Source organism: Bufo bufo, chromosome 7 (assembly GCF_905171765.1).
Source record: "Bufo bufo chromosome 7, aBufBuf1.1, whole genome shotgun sequence".
Classification (NCBI taxonomy): domain Eukaryota; kingdom Metazoa; phylum Chordata; class Amphibia; order Anura; family Bufonidae; genus Bufo; species Bufo bufo.
The window spans coordinates 11887079-11893078 of record NC_053395.1 but is presented as its reverse complement, the minus strand read 5'-3'; positions in this window follow the sequence as shown (position 1 = coordinate 11893078).

The following is a 6000-nucleotide window of genomic DNA, read 5'->3' as shown; positions in this document are numbered from 1 at the left end:
GGTTGCTTCAGTCATGCTGGCTGGAGCAGCCTCCTGTGTTATTATCTGCCTGTGAGAGCCACCCCTGTGGTCATAAAGAAAATGTCACTTTATGTTTTATGTCATGTTGTATGTGATGTTCTGTTGGGACCTTCCTTGTTACTTTGTGCAGTTTACGGTTCTGGATTCTGTGTGTTCTCAGGGATCCAGTCAGCAAGGCTGTGGCAGGTTGGTGGAACTTCTAGTTCGCCTGCCATACCCGTAAAGCTGTTTGTGTTCCCCTTTTTCCCAACAGCTTGGCCAGTGAGACTCCTGCTCCTCCGCGTCTAGGAGGAGTAGGTCGTCTTACCCTGACTCCTAGCGCAGGGACCGGACGGAGGGTGAGTTAGGGATCCGAGGTTCCTGCGCATGGGTCCTCCTACCTTTAAGGTCGGCCCATGCAGTTAGGAGGGTCAGGGTAGGGACGCTGTTAGGAGGTGACCTGCTCCCTATCCTGTTCTCCTGGCCGAGTAGGCCTACAGCATCTGGCATCGCATGGCTGAGGATTTCCTCCATCCTCAGCCGTGACAAGACCACTGTCTGGGGATTTTCTGTTTTTGCTAAATAGGCCAGGGCCCTCCCATTTTTGTGCCCCTTCCGATAACACCACTTGTTTCTGGTATAATAACTTCTTCTGAGTATATTCCAATAAGTGGAGGTGATATCTCCTTTGGGCCTCCTCCCACATCTCACGGGATTCTGGGCTAGGGTTCCGAGTATATTCACTCTCCTTATTAGCTATTTCTTTCTCTAGTTTGGTCCTAGTGCTGACTAGTTGTTTCCTATGCGAGGCAATAGCGTGTATAAAAGTACCGCATTGCACCGCTTTAAAGGCCTCCCATTCAACATCAGGATTAGCTGACCCCTCATTAGACGCCCAGTAATCTGCTGCTCCCTCCAAAGCTGCACAGACCACAGGTAAAACCTCCAGCCCTCTCGCGTTAAGGCGCCACTGCCTTTCCGGGGGTGTCAGCGGTATTGTCAGAATCACCAGTAGCGGGGCATGATCCGAGATACCCCTCGGAAGGTATTCCACCTTAGACAGCCACGGCAAAAGCTCCCTGTTGACAAACACCAGATCAATGCGGGACAAGGTATCAAAGGAAGCCGAGTGACAGGAATATTGACGGTCGCTTGGGTGAAGAAATCTCCATGCCTCAGTCAGATCATACGCATCAGCCCAATTTGCCAGCGACCTATTATGTGAGGCTTGAGGACGGAGTCTATCTGCAATCGGGTCTAGCATTGCATTATAATCTCCCATCATAATTAATGGGTCAGTCGGCAAAGTTGATACCTTCCCCATAATGTCATCTAGTGCTCTTCTTTGAAAGGGGGGGGGGGGGGGGGATATACATGTCTACCACTATGTAGTCCCTACCCCGTATTTCAGCATGTACAATTGCATAGCGCCCAGACAAATCCGTCTGCACGGAATGTAGTTGAAAAGGGATTGATTTGGACACCAGTACAGAACCCCTCTAGCGTAGTTGCTATATACTGCGTGAAAGGAAGATCCCACCCAAGGAAGCTTCAACGCCATCAGCCTTTGGCCTCTCAAATGGGTCTCCTGCAGTAACATCACATCTGGGGAAAATTTCTTCAAGTAATTGAATACAAGAGATCTCTTCACTTTATCATTGAGCCCCCTGGCGTTCCAGGAGATGAAGTTGCAGGTAGCCATCAAGTAACAAAGCCGACCACATAAGTCGCAGAGATCCTAGGACATCCAGGCCAGACACTCACACACTCATACCACAAGACAATACACCAACACATAGAACAGATGAGTAACAGGTGAAACAAGACCCGCAAACAAATTCCCCCCTCCCTGCCCAGACCACCCCTATCTGAGCCCAGTAACCCGAACTAAGTACTAATGGCTTCCTACTGGAAAAACAGGGCGACCCGATCTATACACTGCCACCCCCGGAATAACCGAACTACCCCATGGTAAGTGGAACAGTTCTATCAAACACAGCCCCTCACTATGTCTTGGCCATCTTCAAAACTGTAGACAAAGTCGCACCATCTGATAATCACTATATATTCAGCCCCTCCGGTCGAGCCAGTCAGATGCCTCCTCCGGAGTGGAGAAGAGCCTTGCCGCGTCGCCGTCCTGCACTCTGAGATGCGGGGGATACCACATAGTGTAGATGAGGCCTTTCTCCCGTAGACGTGCCCTCACTGCTGTAAATTGTCTCCTCTGTTTCTGGACTTCCGAGGAGAAGTCCGGGTAAAAGGATATCCTTGCATTGTCGAAGCGAATGTCCTTCAGGCGACGGGCCGCTGCAAGTACCGCATCTCAGTCCCTATAATTCAGGACTTTAAGGATGAAAGGACGCGGCGGGGCCCCAGGCGGTAAAGGTTTAGTGGGTATCCTGTGGGCAAGTTCCACCGCAAAATTCGTGGACAGGTTAATGGGGGACAGGGTTTGCTTAATAAGGTGCTCCGCAAAGTCCTCTGGGGATTGACCCTCCGCCCTTTCAGGTAGCCCCATGATACGGATGGTTGGTCCTCCTACTTCAAATTTGGGGCACTGCGCGTGCAATCTAATGTGCCGCCAGATAGTTGTGGTGTGTTATGTTGTTCTATTCTTATCAGTTTAATCCCTGTTACGTCCCCTATCAGGGGACGTGTATATGGCATCGATTTTAGGAGCGGGGAGATGGAAAAAGATGCTTGGTCGGTCCTCCTACTTCAAATTTGGGCATTGCGCGTGCAATCTAATGTGCCGCCAGATAGTTGTGGTGTGTTATGTTGTTCTATTCTTATCAGTTTAACCCCTGTTACGTCCCCTATTAGGGGACGTGTATATGGCATCGATTTTAGGAACGGGGAGATGGGAAAAGATGCTTGGTCGGTCCTCCTACTTCAAATTTGGGGCACTGCGCGTGCAATCTAATGTGCCGCCAGATAGTTGTGGTGTGTTATGTTGTTCTATTCTTATCAGTTTAATCCCTGTTACGTCCCCCTGGAACGCCTCAGACTCCACCAGCTTGTATGGTAAAAGCTGGTGGGCTAAGAGCTCCGACAAGCCAGCTGTCAGACAAGGGGGTGACTCTGTGACATTGGCTTCTTACGCTCAAACATGTCCTTGACAGACACCTGACTGTGGGCAGATGAGCAGGAACTGCTCAAGGCGAGAGATGGAGTGGCGGATGGTTGAGAGGGGGCAAGGAGGACAGCAGTGGTTGACGTGGCTGAAGATGCTGGACCAGGAGGAGGATGGCGGCTTTGAGTTTGTGTGCTGCTTGTACTCATGTGTTGATCCCATAGGCGTTTGTGATGTGAGATCCTGTGCCTTCGCAAAGCAGTTGTACCTAGGTGGGTGTTGGACTTCCCACGACTCAGTTTCTTTTGGCACAGGTTGCAAATGGCATCGCTGTTGTCAGAGGCAGACACACAAAAAAAATGCCACACTGCTGAGCTCTGCAATGACGGCATTCTGGTGGTGGCAACAGCATGCGTTGATTGGCGTGCTGTCTGGCTGACCCCGGGTGCCGATACATGCTGTCTGACTGTGCCACTAGCTCCTTGGACGACCTCCCCCTGCTTCCAACTCGTCTCCTCCTCCTCTCTGTCTCCCCATCAGAACTTTCCCCCTGTTCTTCTTCTCTTCGAGCGGGCACCCACGTGACACATCCACGGACACATCATCAACCGCTTCACTTGTATCTGACAACTCAGCAAAGGAAGCAGCAGCGGGTACAACATCATCATCATCATCACACCGTACGTCCATGTGTGTAATGCTGCCTGACTGAGACATATCCCTGTTATCTACATCCTCTGGGAATAATGGTTGCGCATCACTAATTTCATCCAACTGATGTGTAAATAACTCCTCTGACGGATCAAGTGAAGCAGCTGTGGTGCTAGTGATGGTGGTGGCGGCAGGCAGGCGAGTGGTAACTTGAGAGGTGCCCGAAGCTGAGCTGGAGGAGGATGGTGCGTCAAGGTTCCGGGCGGAAACTGTAGAAGATTGGGTGTCCTGTGTTAGCCAGTCAACTATGGCCTCAGAACTTTTCGAGTTCAGGGTACGTGGCCTCTGAACACTGGGCATTAGTCTAGGGACAAAGGGAATCACAGCACCACGACCACGACGGCCCCTGTGGGGTGGCCTGCCTCTGCCTGTCATTTTTTTAGATTAGTTAAGTTGTACTATGCGTGCAAGCGACTGTGACACCAGATATGAGTTGCGCTGAAGTGACACTATGCACTGCACTGGGCCTTAAACACACAAACACGTGTGCAACTGACTGCTATTTATTCAGTCAAAATTGTTGTTTTTCTTTAAATGTAATCAAATGTGACACCAGATATGAGTTGCGCTGGTGACACTGTGCACTTGCAGGGCTGTGAGCCTGACACACACACTGGAAGGAAACTGCAATTTGATTACACAGGGAAAAAAAAAAAAGAAGCAGACTGATGTTCTAGCCCTAAAAAGGGCTTTTTGGGGTGCTGTCCTTACAGCAGAGATCAGATGAGTCCTTCAGGACTGTAGTGGACACTGAATACACTGGTCTAGCTATCGATTTCCCTATTAAATCAGCAGCAGCAGCTACACTGTCCCTCCTCTCAATAAGACTGCAGCTTCAGAATGAATCTAAGATGGATGCTGTCCAGGAGGTGGGAGGGTCTGGGAGGGAGGGTCTGCTGCTGATTGGCTGGAATGTGTCTGCTGACTGTGAGGTACAGGGTCAAAGTTTACTCAATGATGACGAATAGGGGGCGGACCGAACATCGCATATGTTCGCCCGCCGCGGCGAACGCGAACAAGCTATGTTCGCCGGGAACTATTCGCCGGCGAACTATTCGGGACATCTCTACACAGTAGGTCTCCCGGTGTAGATGTTATCCAAGCGACTTGCTGTCAGTCCCAGAGTGTCACAGGGGATCCGTAGGGGTAGATTTACTGTGATGGCTTCACTGATGGCAGGATAATTACAGGATTCTACAGGAGCTGGAGCTGTGTGCGACCTTACTCCATGCCAGTCAGGCCACGCCCCCTCCCAGGCCTTTCTTACTGGCATCTGTGTAAAGATGGAATGGCTGTTGGTAATCCGGATAGCCTAAGATTGCTGGCTCTGTTAACTTCTTCAGGAGCTGGAAGGCAATTTCTCTTTCGGTGTTCCATTCAACGGGTATTGGAGATTTCTGATACCTTTTAGGATGTCCTCTCAGAAGTTCTAATATTGGCTCTGCAATTTGGGCAAAATGAGGAATAAAGCGTCTGTAGTATCCTGCAAAACTGAGAAAACTTCTCGCTTCTTTTACCGTAGTAGGAGTAGGCCAATTTCGGACTGCGGCTATCTTCTCTGGATCCGGTTTAACACCTTCAGAGCTGACAATATGCCCTAAGTATTTGACTTCTGGCTTCAGTAGATAACACTTAGATGGTTTGACTTTGAGTCCATGTTTAATGAGGACTTGAAAAACTCCGGCCAGATGTTTCAAGTGATCTTCATAAGATTTGGAGTAGATGATGACATCCTCTAAGCATAACAGGACAGTTTCAAAATTTTTGTGGCCCAGACAACGCTCCATTAATTTTTGAAAAGTTCTGGGCGCATTGCAAAGTCCAAAAGGCATGCAGTTGAACTCAAATAGGCCCATAGGGGTGGTAAATGCAGTCTTCTCACGATCTTCAGGTGCCATTGGTACTTGCGAGTATCCACTGGTTAAATCAAGAGTAGGGACATAGGCGTGCGCACGGGGTGTGCCGGGTGTGCCTGGGCACACCCTAATAGGTTCGTCACCTCCGTGCGCACTGCCCCCCAGCTGATTCCCCCGCTGTTTTGCTGGCTGCCGCCGCCCGCCGCTCTGTCAATTCATTTACAATACCTGGCTGTGGGCTGCCGGCGGGCGGTGGCTAGTATTCAAATAGGGGGGCGGAGTCCTGGACCCGGCGGAGGCAGAGAGGGAGTGCGTGCTGTGCGGCGCAGGCTGAGTTGACGTAACGTCACGCTGCATCTG